This window comes from Ammodytes marinus (genome assembly GCF_949987685.1).
Source record: "Ammodytes marinus genome assembly, contig: scaffold_32, whole genome shotgun sequence".
In the NCBI taxonomy this organism is placed as follows: Eukaryota; Metazoa; Chordata; class Actinopteri; order Uranoscopiformes; family Ammodytidae; genus Ammodytes; species Ammodytes marinus.
In genome coordinates, this window is record NW_027648335.1 from 309032 (window position 1) to 324293 (window position 15262).

The following is a 15262-nucleotide window of genomic DNA, read 5'->3' on the forward strand; positions in this document are numbered from 1 at the left end:
TCTCAATGAATTTTACCTGGTTAAATAAAGGATATTGATTGATTGATTGATTGAAGATGAAAAAATTATATCATAAATTATTATTATTGCACTTTTATAATTAAATAGGCCATTATATATAGCCTACATAATTTCTAACAGCCACACAAGAGTACACAAGATTGTATCTGCTATTTATTATACTGTCATTCATTTTGATAGCGTAAAATAATTAAAAAATGAATAAAAAACTGATTTGACCGGAGCCGTTTGACCGTTACACCCAACAGCTCTGACTTTGACCAATGACAGCAGACGTTCAGATGAGACGTAAAACTGAGGCGCCAAAGTTACGTTAACGGTCTGAGTGACGATGGGACATTATAACCATAAACGAGGCGGATTATTTTCTCTTTTTTGGATCTTTTATTTTTCTTCAGTGTCTTTGGAGGAAAAACTGGAGATGAAGAGGCTACAGATAACACCAAGGGACAACCGACTGAACCGTGAGTTTTGCGTTTTAACGGAAGAACTGGCTAACGCGAGTATAGCCTAGCTAAAGAATAAAGATATCAACGGTTTTTTACGTTATTGATTTTTTAGCTAAAAATGTCAAAGTAGACATCGCTGGGTTGATTAGGGGCCAACGTTATATAGTCAATGGGGCGACTGCATTACACAATGAGCTCTTTAAAAGATAACCGCCGTGCCCCCCTATGCCCCCTATCATGGATGATTGTTGATTTACCGGAAATAAGCTAGCTCTCCGGTCAGACCGTATACGTAGATCCCGTCTACATGTCTACATACAATACAGTTAAACATTTACGTGAAAGCTTACGTTTCTAATTTAACTATAAGTATCCAGTATAATAAATACATCTCTGCCGTTTGTAACAAACCAAACCGCTTAGAAATCGGTTGAAAACTCAGTGAGATATGATGATTTAAACCTTTAATTGACGTCTGCCTTAGTTGACTACTAATGCAGTATCAGTCAGACGAGTCTCACACTCCGCTTCTAGCTAGCAACTAGTATAGGGTTAGCCTTTAGGAACAATTTAATTTACATCAACTCAGTCTCCTAGTGAAGTAGCCTATGTTTAATTAAGCTACTACAGTCTCAGGCATAATGTGGTAGTTTAAAACGGCCCTGAAATTGTGAGATTGTTGACATAGCATTCAAGTTGCTTTTCGATCGACTGAGTGTGCAGTGGAGAGAGAAAGAGACGGACAGAAAATGTATTAAGAAATATTGTATTATTATTAACTGTTATAGTAATTTTTTATGCACTAGTTTTGTAAATGTCAGCCTATATTGTATTATATGCTGCACATGTTTTTCAGAAACGGCTGGTAGTTTACAGTGGGGTTGAGCCGATCAGCTATTTAAAGCACAATTGGAAATATTTTTCCCAATGCTAAAAAATTATTATTATTATACATTAAAAAATATATTTTATTTGCTACCTATTGTCTTACTGTTATAGTAATTTGCTATTCACTCCTGACCAGTTTGTTTTAGCAACTATTGGGTCATAGTTTATCATGTATTTGCCCCAGCTCCGCCATTGTCATTTCCCCTCCATGACCGGACTGATGACCATCGTGAACAGGAAAACGCCTCTGCCGAAAGGTAATGTTACATTTTCAGTATTTTGTAGTTAAATTGAAAGTTTTTAGAATTTTACATTTCACCTCTACTTTGTAACTGTGTGTATGAAGCTATAACAGTATTGAAATAACTTGAATAGCTTTGCAGTAATGTCGGTCAATACTAATATTGATAAGCTAGCAGCGCAAAGTAGCTACAATATCTCGGTTTATTGATAAGCAACGTCTTCACCCGTAAATTGCTACTTGAATTAAATTGCTACTTAATCCACTGAACTGATGCAAGACAAGAAGTGTTGTATAGAAAGCATTACATAAAGTTACACATAAAAAATGTAATTGATTCCTTATTTCTCCATCATACAATACTGACTTACATTAGTTTTATTTGTATGTTGCCAGTAACTTAATTTTTATTTTATTTGTAATCGAACAATAAGATAACCTGGTTCTTTTGTTTGCCATTGCAGGAACTAATGGACGGCCTTCTCTGCTGGATACTGTCGAGTTGGGGCCTTGAGTCTCTAATGTCAAGGTAAGCTGATGACTGGTGTCCACTGTAATAATGGCCACTTAATATTTGGTCATGTTGTGCCATTATCTCACCTTGTGTTGTTAACAAAATAGTCAATTTAAGAGCAGAAAGCTAAAGAATAATTTAGATTCTCAATTAAAGATCAAATAATTACATCTCACGTAGTAAACATGGCAGTATTGCAATAACAAAAAAAGCTCATGTCCTCTAAATGTAATCCCTTCAAATCTACAGTATTGGTTCTCTCATTCTCTTGAAATCTGTCTCTAGTGGACAGGTGTTGTAAACTAGCATTTATGCTAAAACACTGTAAACAATGCATCTGGTTTTTTGTCATGTCCATGCACAAATAAAATCTAAATAAAAAAAATCAGATCCAGCCCAAACTGTTACATCAATAAGGGATAATTTATTCTACTCAAAGTTTACAATAGTTCATTTTACGAATTTTATGGTGAGTGAGTGTCTCCCAAAATCCACAACTCCACCTCAAACCAAGGAAAACAAATACAATATTCTGTAACAATATCCAACCAAAATATATCAAATCACATGCTGCACAGAGATAAACATAATAAAAACATCAACAAACACATACCGGTCTCAAAAGCCACATAAAGTCACATTAACACGCCCGGCTGCCGTATTACAAATTAACTATTGATATAACACTACAACAATATATGATATCCTTTGTATTTGCTACACTTTTATTGTCCCATTAACTTTGGAGCATTATCATAGACAAATTGGCAGAATTGCTGTATAATTATGGCACCTAAACGAGCAGTAATTGAAAGATTACTTTTTAATTGACTTACCTGTGTCAATGGTCTGTTTTTCTCTGTTTGATTATTGCTCATGATCAGATTTCTAAGTGTTTACTACTATTGTATAATCTCCACTGGTCTTGCTCATCTCCTTTCTGTTTTTCTGATACACTGCCGCCATCTGCTGGACGAAATATTACATCACTGAAATAACACATACTGCTGGTTGTCTTCTCCATTCAAATAAAAACTTGATATGATTATTTATTAATTCACTAATCTTTAAATAATAAAAGATTATTAACATAACTGGCAATGCCAACAATCTGCTGGACAAAATGACACACTGCTGGTGTCAAATAATATCTTGATATGATTATCAATTAATTCACAGCTTAAAATAATAGAACATTATTAACATAACAACCAATGACAAAATATTTAACATATTCAGAGAAACTCATTGGGAACACTGCTGTGTGCTGCTGTGTTTTAATTAGTTATCATTCCAACACAAGGGCTCAGCAAACACTCTCTCTTACTTAGAGAACAAACAGGTTTTACATTGTCAGTGATCACACTCCTTAACTTATTATTTCTTATATTGAAAAGCTACTTTACCATGTAATAGGTAGACATTAAAACAATAATTACAAAATCATCCTTCACTCATCCCCAAAAGTATTGTTGTTGCTACCAGATACTGAAAATCACTTTTCACATTTAATTCTAAACCTTGATTATAAAATATATGTTCTATCAATTGAAAAACGTTAATATGTTTTAGTGAAAAAGGCAGACACATTTTTAGGCTCAAAAACTTGCTGATAATTCAGTGAAGACTCACTGTGGTGTGGAAACTGAAATATAATTGTGTCTAGTGCAGTTAATAAAATACCAGATGAGACAATATTCTGATTCTCAGTAGATCTTTATTGCTTGTAAACAGAAGCCATCATCAGTGATACACAGACATGCAGATATGATGGGGAAAAGCATTCTCCCCTTTGTGGTTATAGTACTTAGAATTAACACACATTAACTATAGACAACACAGGCTGTAAATGTTTTCACTCAAGGTGTTGCATGATCTTGCTTCACATGGTCCCACACCTCGTTTCCTACAACACCTCACCTGTGCTGTAACACACACAGGAGGAGGATTCAACCCACTCCAGGCCAAACTCCTTTATAATGAGTTTACGTATTTAGTTTCCCAACAACATAAAAATGTTCTTATAAATGATTGATCCTATGAAATATACACATGGCAGTTTTCAACTTTTATTAAATTTTGAAACAAAAAGCCTATCATAGATCAAGTGTAGCGTTAAGCAGGCATTCAGATATTTCAACAACAGATTTTTTTCCACATTTAATTGATAGTGTGAATCAACATCACCCACAAAAAACTCTCTCACAGTGACCCAAAACCCTCTGGTCTATCTGCTGTGAATTGACATGAAAAGAAACAAAGCAAACAAAAAGCAAAATCTCTAGATGACAACAGATAAAAACACATTTTGTCCTAAGCAACACATCATTCATCAAATCAAACTAAATTAATTAAATTATACTCATTATACCAAATAGTAAAAACTGTTTATCAATCTAAATTCATTAACTCACTTTACGGTTAGTATAGTACAAATAAAATTGTAAAAGGAAATCACACTTTTAACACAATTTAAGATATCTGTAAAAGATAAGCATTTCTTTTAGCAAAACATAGATGGGTTAGAGACAATGATTTCTATTTTTAAGTTACTCAGAATATACAATTTGATTCCTTAAATGTTCATCGAATAGATTTTACAGCTGAGAACTGTTCACAACATCCCCATGTAAAACATTCAAACATCACTTATCTGATCAAAGAAAAATCTCAAATATAAAACAGATTATGGTAACATTCATTTAAGTACATTCTCAAATCGCAGGTTTCTATGTATGCCTAAAGAAAATGTTTGTTTTTTTATTTTTATTTAAACAAAACTCAGACTTAAAATGACTGGTTTTAAATGTCACCACGCTGTTTGTACATTGTGACATGGGTTTGTGTCATCAGTCTAGACCCCAGTGCCTTCTGTTTTTTTTGTTTCGAAATATTTCTATTTCTTTATTAAGGACAAATGCATTAAAAACATTGTTTCATATTATAAAAACATAAAACAGATGCCACGCATACAGGTGTTAGTTGAAACTAATTTGCAACCCCTGTCCCTGATTTAGGCATCTCCTAAAAAATTCACATGAATAAAAATACAGGGATCATACATAGTAGACATAAAAAAATAAAAAATAAAAACAATAAAAACAAGGACAATGATGAATTAATAAAACAAAAAATAAAATAAAAACAAGGACAATGATTAATGTGTGTATGTGAGCGTGTGTCAATGTTCACAGGGTTTATTCAGTTTCAACCATTGTTTTACTTGTGAGTTAAAAACCTTGAGCTCTGTCAATGTTTTGATTTCTGTTGGTAGTGTATTCCACAGTTTAGTGCCTATTGCTACAAAGGATGATTGACCGAATGTGGTTTTGCGTCTGGCTGTTCTACAATTTCCGCTGGTTGCACCCCTAGTTGTAATTCTGCTGTCCAGTTTGTTTATCATTTGGCAGAGTATTTCTGGAGCAAGGTTGTTCACACACTTGAACATTATCTTTAAAAATGAAAAGTTTACAAAGCTGTCAAAACTCAGCAAATTGTGTTTCTTTAAAAGTTGGCAATGATGCCATCTAGTAGGTTTCTGATCCATTATTTTAAGTGCCTGTTTGTATAATGATTTTATTGGTGTCATTGTTGTTTGGTTGGCTTGACCCCAAACGGTTATACAGTATGACAAATGGGAGAATATCATGGCATGCATAAATTGTTGTGCTGCCTTAAGAGGTATATATTGTCTTATAAGGCGAAAGCAATTTAAGTTGGTCTTGACAGTCTTGCATAGCTTCTTAACATGTCTGTTAAATTTAAGTTGAGAATCTAGAACAACACCTAAGAATTTGAACTCATCTACTTGATCTATCTCTATCTCATCAATTTTTACTCTGGAATTTTCGTTGGCTTTTCTTTTAATTGAAAAGCACATTGACACTGTCTTTTTATAATTTAAGGTCAAATGATTGTTTCTGAGCCACTGGGATACACCAGACATCTCCTCTGATAGAGTTTTAGCTGCCAACTGAGTCGTTTTTGCAGACACAAATACCACGGTGTCGTCTGCATACATTTGGCATCTGGCTTTTTTACAACTGTCCGGTAAATCATTAATATATAAGCTAAAAAGTAAAGGGCCTAAAATAGAACCCTGTGGAATTCCCATTGAAAAAGTCTGGACAGTTGACAGGGTAGAATTAGATCTAACCCACTGCTCTCTATGTTTAAGATATGAACGGAACCAAGCAATTGCCTCATCTGAGAAATTAAATGTTTTGAGTTTATTAAGGAGAATTTCGTGGTTAACGGTATCAAAGCCACCTGCCACCACTACATTCCCCTCATCTAACAACTGTTTTATAGTTTCAGTGAGGTAGCAGTTTGCCAACTCTGTTGAGTACCTTGCTCTGAATCCAAATTGTTTGGGGTGCAGTAGATGTTTATTTTCTAAGTAATTCACAAGTTGTTTAGCAACTGTTTTCTCAAGAACTTTTGAGAGTGCAGGCAAGATAGAAATTGGCCTATAATTAGAGACCAGGTCAGGTGAACAGACTTGTGAATGGGAGTTATAATTGCCTTTTTCCAGGGCTCAGGAAATTCATTGCTTCTGATGGAGCAGTTGACAACATGAGTCACTGCCACTTGAACAACAGAACTGTGCTTTTTAATAATTAAAGAATCCAATCCAAAATAATCCTTTGCCTTAGATTGCCGTAACTCCATTATAACTTTACCAATCTCACTTTGATTGACCTCTTTAATATGAAAAGAAGTCGAGAGATCTCTCTGTATATCCTCAAACTCAATTGGTCGGAAATTAGTTGCCAGTTCCTCAACTGATTTAGTGAAAAATGTATTAAATTAATTTGCAATTTCCAATACATCATTACTAACTGTTCCATTTATATTTAATTCCACATTAGATCTTTTCATATTTGATGCCCGATTAGTCAAAGTATTTAGATGTTTCCAGATTGCTGAGCTTTTCCCTTTTGAGTCAGCAATTAGTTGCATAAAGTAACAGGTTTTTGCCATACGCAACTCCTTTGTTACCTTATTTCTTAAACCTTTGAAAATAAGTGTGTCTGAATAATTTTTTGTTACCAATGACTGTTTAAGTGCAAAATCCCTTTTCTTCATTAGTTGATGAATATCCTTATTTAACCATGGTAAAGCCCTGGGACGACGTGGCTTTCTCAATTTCTGAGTGTATTTCTGCATCAGATCAGTAAATGTTTTCATCATTGTATCACAACAGGTGTTTACATTGTGAGATTGTATAACATCCCAAGAAATATTCCGCAAGTCGTTTTCAAATTGTGTTGTTTTGTTCTTTGGAATACCTGCAAACTCTGGTTTACCATTGCACCAGGATTTTAGACGTTTTTTGGTTAGTTTTCTAACTATTAAAACCATATTATGGTCAGACAGGCCTGTGATTAAATTGTATGTCTTTGTCACTCTCTCAATTCTATTTGTAAAGACCAAGTCAATGAGGGTTTTGCTGACTTTAGTTAGTCTCGTTGGTCCTTTGATCATTTGCTGAAAATTATGCTTTGAATATATTGTTTTTAATTTTTGCTTGCTGCCTTTGTGCAACCAGTTTATATTATAGTCTCCCAAAAATATAGTTTCACAGCTACAATTTAGTTGTTTAAGTAGTTCGTCTAGATCCTGGTAAAATGAGGCACCATGTGATGGAGCATTATATAGGTTTACAATATTGAATTTCATTTTTGTTGACAACACAACATTAATAGCAATAAAAGGTGTGTCCAGATTAATTTCATTACATTTAAAACTCTCTCTTATATAAATCATTGCTCCACCCCCCCTACCCATCAATCTATCTTTCCTAAAGCATACATAACCTGGTACATCAATCATATGGGTTGGGATATTACAGTTAAGCCACGTTTCAGTCAAACATAAATAATCTAGATTGGAGTCTGTTAATAGGTGTTGAACCTGATCTTGTTTTGAAATAATACTTCGAATGTTCAAGTGTCCTCCTACAATACCCTTTGGTTTGGTCTTTGAGTCCCATATGACCTTTGCATGATTTACAGTCTGGAAGAATCTAAATTGTCTCTGTTTACCTTCAGCGCGACCACTGTGTTTGCATGATTCACTGATTGCGTGTTTCACTGCATATTTTCTCCCTGTTGACAGTTGTTGAAGCCCGGCTGGCTGTGGTTGAAGCCCAGCTGGCTTTGGTTGAAGCCCGGCTGGCTGTGGTTGAAGCCCGGCTGGCTGAAGCCCGGCTGGCTGAAGCCCGGCTGGCCGTGGTTGAAGCCCGGCTGGCCATGGTTGAAGTCCGGCTGGCCGTGGTTGAAGCCCGGCTGGCCGTGGTTGAAGCCCGGCTGGCCGTGGTTGAAGCCCGGCCGGCAGTGGATGTAGCCCAGCTAGCTGAGGATGTAGCCCGGTGGGCTGCGGCTGTAGCCTGGCTGGTAGTGCTTGTAGCCCAGTTAACTGAGAATGAAGCCTGGCTAGCTGTAATTGTAACCCTGCTAGGTGTGGTTGTTGCCCAGTTAAATGAAGGCCTGTTAGCCATGATTGTATCCCAATTAGCTGTAGTTGTGGCCCACTTAGCAGCGGCCCTGTTAGCTGTGGTGGTTTAGCATCCAGGTAATGAGAGTTCATTAAAGGTCCAGGATTAATTTCAATATCGCCAGCCAGGAGCAGTATCATCAGAAAATGTGCAATTCCCAGGAAAGGTTTAAGTTGGTCTGACTGTTCATCTTTACCTGAGGGTAGCCTTGCACGTCCATTGTCCAGTAGTTTTGTGTAGAGCAGGTGTTGACTCTGCTTTGCTGGGTAGAGGACTTGTTCACTGTTTTTATCTATTTGTTGTGTGAATGTTAAGCACAAGAGTAGATAAGAACATACTAAAGCAATAAAGAGACATGTAGATGGCAAAAGCCGATATCTTTTGAGGTTTTTAGTTGTTTTTTTTGGCATACACACAGAGCCTGCCAACCTGTGTGACTGCACGGCGGCCATCTTTGTTTTATTCTAGCGAACCCTTTCACATTGACATGCTATGAAGTTAGTTTATCACAACAGTACTTCAGCGCTGCCCGCACTCCTTTGTCCGCTCGACTTGACATTAGTTTAAGTATTTGAACCTTCTTTGTGTCCTTCTTCTTCTGCATCTCCTCAATCAGGAAGTCCAAGTGGACATAGGTGGACAGTGAAACGACATTTAGGGCGATCTGCTCCAGATTCATAACATGCTGGTAGGCCTCATCCAGCAAAACAGTTTTTTCTGCTTCAAGGTTTTCCTTCTCTTTTTGAAGTCTTTCCAAAATGCTCCCAATCTCCCCAGTCTCTGCTTTATTCTTATCGTACTTGTCTTTCACATCTTGTAGAGTTTTTTTTACTTTCCTCGTCTTGTTCACAAACTTCCAGTTTTCTTTCACATGATCTGACACAGGACACTTCCCGGTACATGAAGTACAGCGACTATCTTTTCCTCCTGTCATGACCTCACAGTGCTCTGGACTCCAGGCCATTGTGCATCCAGGATAGTGACAGTTCTCCTCACACTTCTTGCAGCAAACAGCTCCTCGATAAAACAACCCCCACATCCCACCATCGATACGTTCTATCTCTTTATAGGGCTCATCAACTTCTACAGTGAACTCTGCATTGTTCTTCATCTGTTCTTCATGTTTCTTCAGACCATCCTCAGTCTGTTGGATTTCTGTCTGTTTTAGTGCAAGCAACTCAAGTCTTTGTTGTAGGTTCTGGATGCAGGCTGTCAGCCTGACACGTTCGTTCAGGACCTGCACGGTTGTTTCCAGCTTTTGACGTTCAGTTTCTCCCAGAAAGTTTGTGAACTTTTTCATTCCATTCTTTGTAACTGTATTTTCGACCTCATTGTCTTCCCTTTCATCATGTTGGCAGTTATCAAACAAGAAATTAACCGGCTGTCTCTTATCATTTTCAGCACACTTAATGTTTGCTTCATTCAGTGCTCCCAGAGCGTTTTTGGGTGTTTTTCCATTTGAGTGTGTGAATAGAGCAACAATGTTCTTCTCCATGTCTTTTCCAAACAGATCCACCACTGAGTCGAAGATGTACCTCAGTCGCTCATCCAGTCGATTCACACTTGCTTTCAGCACCAGCCCCACCACATTCATCTCATGAACTCCGTCCTCTGAGCGGAACAAGTCAAATAATCTTTGACGGACAATGACATCATTTTCGATTCCTCCTATGTTCCCGTATCCAGGAGTATCGATGATGGTCAGAGAGTAGGGCAGAGTGTAACATTCAAAACCAAAGATCTCGTACACGATCACATCTGATGTCTGACTTTTTGTCTGACTATTCTGTTCTTTCTTCTCTTCTTCTACGATCTGAAACCAGACATCATCCTTCCACTCCACTCCCATGGCGTAGTTGACCAGAGCGTTGATCAGAGTAGATTTTCCTGATCCTGTTTCACCCACAAGCAAGATGGTTTTATTGATTTTATTTGGATCTTTTTTACCAAGAGTCATTCTTTTCATAGTTCCAATGTTTTCTTCCTTTGGCTTCAGCTGGTAGAGAGAAGGAGATCCTGACTGGATCAGAACTTTGCAGGTGATGTGATCAAATTTCCTAAAGAAAAAGCAGATAATTTACATTTAAGATTTCCTCCTTGTACAACATGTTATTTTCTAATCATTGTTAAATCCACGGCAAATTAAATATAAAAAAAATACAAAAATAATCAAATTATTAATCAATCTATAAAGCAAGAAACGTCTGTCTGTCTGTGTGTCTGTCTGTGACTCGCATATCTCTCTGACTGTTAGTCAGATCGGCCTGAGCTTCCGGAGGTGGCTTGTGCACAGCACGAAGGTGTGCGTCCTTGAATTTGAAGTTTTTTCTATTGATTATTGAGATGGGAATGAATAATTTTTGGACACATGCCACTTTTTGTTCAAATCTAAATAAAAGCTGAAAAGACTGCATAAGCTAATACCTGCTTCCTACGGGCACTGCACTAGTTAATCTAAAGGAAAGACACATTTAAAAAAAGTAAAATCTGAAACATTTTAAATGGATGAAAAGACAGGTTCGGGCACATGTAAAGGCCAGGACACACCAGTCCGACTACCCGAAAATGGAGACTGCCGATTCAGGGAGCTCCAGTCTTCCCGTCGCGGCCGAAAAAGTGCAAAGAACACACCAAACCGACTGCTGACTTTCCGTACGCTCTGCACTTGCGCGGGACGTAATGTCTCCATAACAGCAGGCGGCGCTAATCTGTATTGTGGCCCGAAAAAATACGGAAGCCGGAAATAATGGGACGCCTCTTTAGACCATAAACATAGATAGAAATAAATGTATATTTATGGACCATAAAGAGCACCATTTTTAGCAGAGAGTGTCGAGCATGGTGTTGAGCAGTCAACAAGGGTTGATGCATGTGAGTACTCGCTGAACGAAACAAACAAACACATTAAAACGATGGCTAACTGTTGTTAGCTGTTTGTGCTACCCGCCTCACTTCCGGGCTTCACTGATTCGCTAGCCCTCCACAAATCAAATTGCTCCAACTGAAAGACTGCCCGCCGCCAAAAGAAGCCCGACGACATCTACGACGACCGATTTCACGGCACACACCAAACAGATTCGTGTCCCCGCCCCCTCCCGACTCTACGACGGCGATTATCGGGCCGGTGTGTCCTGGCCTTTACAGTCTGGTCTTATAGACATACTATGCAACATTTTAATTAAAACATAAATTATAGAGTCACACAAAAATAACCCCTCTCAATGATCACTAATGCCCCACTAGAATGTGTGGTGGTGTGTTTATCTGCACAGTCCTTCTCTCTCTGGCTGTATTTTTACATAGTAACATTTGTTGTTTTTGTTTTGTAAACAGATGATTCAGACTTAGCTCCACCCCAGCTCCTCCCACTGCGCACAGGGGAAATTCTGTGGTGGGTGGACACACTCAGAGATAGCCTAACTATCAGTTTTAGCAACTGAGCTAACCAAAAGCAGAAGTGGATAGGGGAGGGGTTGCTGCTCTGTGCTCTGCTGTATGTTCAACACTCTCTACGTGCTCAATTGATTGACGCCGAGACATGTCCCGACGGAGCAAAGGAAACCAAAACAAAGCAAAATACAGGGGGGGGGAGGGACTGTGCAGATAAACACACCACCACACATTCCAGTGATGCAGAAGTGATCATTGAGTCAGATTACTTTTGTGTGACTTTGTTTTCTGGAAATGTTGCATAGTCAACCTTTTTTAGAATTAATTTACAGTATATAAATATGTAATAATATCAATGGTGTTGTTAAGGTCAATTTACTGAGAGATTTTTCCAAAAGTTTTATAAATGCAATGTTACCATACGTGCATTTATAATCTCTACATGTTTCACTTTGGCACTTTGGAAACTGTAGTCGTGAAGAAACATACAAAAGTCTATTTTTTAGATTTGACTACATGTGACTTTTTGTCACATCACAGCGTTGTCACCTTAATGCATTTCAATAATAAAACAATTTACAGTGAAATACTCACGAGCAGGCCATGGTAAGAGCTTCACAGGAGCTGGAGGATGGGCTCCTTATTAGTTCTCTGGATGAAGGAAAAACAAGTCAGTGAGCTCCTGTCAGCTGTAACCTTTTTAGTTATTATTATAAGATTCTATATCATAACTGAAGTAATTAAAGTGTTAAAGGACACCACCTACACTGATTTTAAAATCAACCTTCATGTTACAACCCACAAATAATCATTGTGGTAATTTCTACCTAATAGAACTTTAACTTCAACTCATGTCATTTAAATTATTTTCCCATAATCAGATATCAGATCAAAAAATCAAATTAATGTGTTTGGTTATTCATTATGTTAAAGCCTCCGTAAACCCAAATCCACAAAATCCTTCTAACTATGTAATTTGGATAGTTAAAGAGTTATGAGGCGGGCTATGCTCTGGTTCTTACAGTATTAAACAATGAACCAATCACGGCAGTTCTCTGCCCGAACGTTCTATAAAAACAACGATTGTTGGATGGACAGAGTTTGATACGGCCGCACCCACAGTCCTGTCAATCAGTCTGGACTAGGGGAGTACACGTGTAACCGGTTATTAAATCCTAACCGTTTACAAAAAATCAATAAACTAAAATCTTTTTCTTTATTTTTATAAGTTTTGAAAAACATTTTAATATGCCTATGAGACATGCATTCATTAATTTCACGTCACACCCCTTCAAACCCCTTGTCTAGACAGTAAAAAAAAAAATTTTAAACTAAGTTTTATAAAACATTTTCAATCAGATTATTGTAAAAGCTTGTTGAGACAACTTTGACATATTGAGTTTTTCTATTTTCTATTATGTTTTATACCAGGTTTCCAAAAGCTTAAAATACAATCAATATTATTTCCTGCTGTTGACATTTTAAAGTATTTCTTCATTTCAGTTTCAAAGAGTTCTTACCTTTGTTGTTGGCTTCACGATGACCCGGGGCTCTGAGACAGAGAGATGCTGCAGGAGTTTTTATATCAGTGGAGAGGAGGGTGGACGCTCAAGTCACATGATTTCACAGAAACAGTTTCAGAGACAGACACAGGTGAGGCTCTCAGTGCTGAATTGTATATTGATTGATTGATTGATTGATTGATTGATTGATTGATTGATTGATTGATTGATTGATTGATTGATTGATTCAATTTTATTTCAGACATATCAAAAAAAGAAAAATTAAAAGCATGAAAATACAATAAAAAAAATATGTTCAAATGATTTCAAATGATATTAATACATACATGTGGTTATATAAGAACATATAAACCCATGCAAAGTGATGATTGGTATAAACATACCTGCATTAGAGTTCCTGTATTTACACTAAGGGCAAAAATGCTATAGACCCCTTACCAGTCTACGTCACACAGCGTCACTCCCCTCTCTACTGCGCGTGTCCGTTGCAGAAAGAGACGAGCGACACAAGCCACAATCATGTCTTGTTGTGCTGTTGGATGCACAAACCGTTTATTTTTTGTTTGAATGGTGATAAAGCTAGTAAATGCCCAAATGCACCGCTGTAGCCTATAATTACATAAATGAGTTGTGAAATGTTAACAATAAGGACAGTGACCGGAGACGAGGCTATAGCAATGGAAAGCAATGGAGGCTTATTTACAATGACCCAGACGTTATACATCTCCGTCCTCTTCCCTTGTGTTTGACTCTATGGTTTGACTAGGCAGTAGGGGTTTGCACGTGTACACGTGTAGCCGGTAAGTAGGCTAAATCATACCATTTAGGAAAAATCAATAAACGAAAACCGAGTGGGGTCGACATGTGCTAGCCTACTGTAGGCTACTAAAGCAGATAACACAACACATTATTGTGTTTGGTTATACTATTTATTCATTTAACTATTTAACTGCTCCACCATAAGTTTCACTTTCCTTTTCATCTCCGTCTCAAACAGCTGGTCTGATAAGCTGGTCGGCTCGTGAGCCCAACGGCCCCGAAAGCAGGAGTCAGTCTAAAAACAGATGATCACGGCTAGTTATGATCACTTTTAAATGAAGAAGCTAAATTATGAAATAAAGGCATCTCTGCCTCTCTCTGTCTATCTGTCTGCCGGTCCTTGCTGTCACTCTCCAACAGCAGTCCGGCCACTGAAGTCGTCGGGGCCATTTCTTCTCATCATTTATCTACTCAACTGCCGGCAACGCGTATGGGTCATTAAGACGTATCTCGTTCAATAGTGTTAATGTTTCCGCATAACCAATGTTATCACTCGCTGATAAACTGTTTTTAGTAAGCTGACAACATCGCTATTTAGCACCATGGACCTATAAAGAAACACCGCAACTGCAATATAACCAAACGGGTAACCATGGCAACCAGCCAAACAATTTTTCTTTCTGCAACTATGCAGCGCGCGCATCCGCCGTGTTGATAAACAGATAAGGGGTCTATATGCTATTGATAAGAATCTCCTCCCTCCCTTCACAAACTGGTGGTTTGAAGTCACACCATTTCTCTGAAATCACGTGATGATACAATCCTTTAAACAAGGTCACCCTTTCACTTCAAATTTTATATTTTTCTTTTTAGTAAAAATAATAATTGATCGTTTTTGTTTATTGTTTATTTATTTTATTATTTATTTTCATGCTTTTAATTTTGATTTGTATTTTTGATATCTTCTATATAAAACTC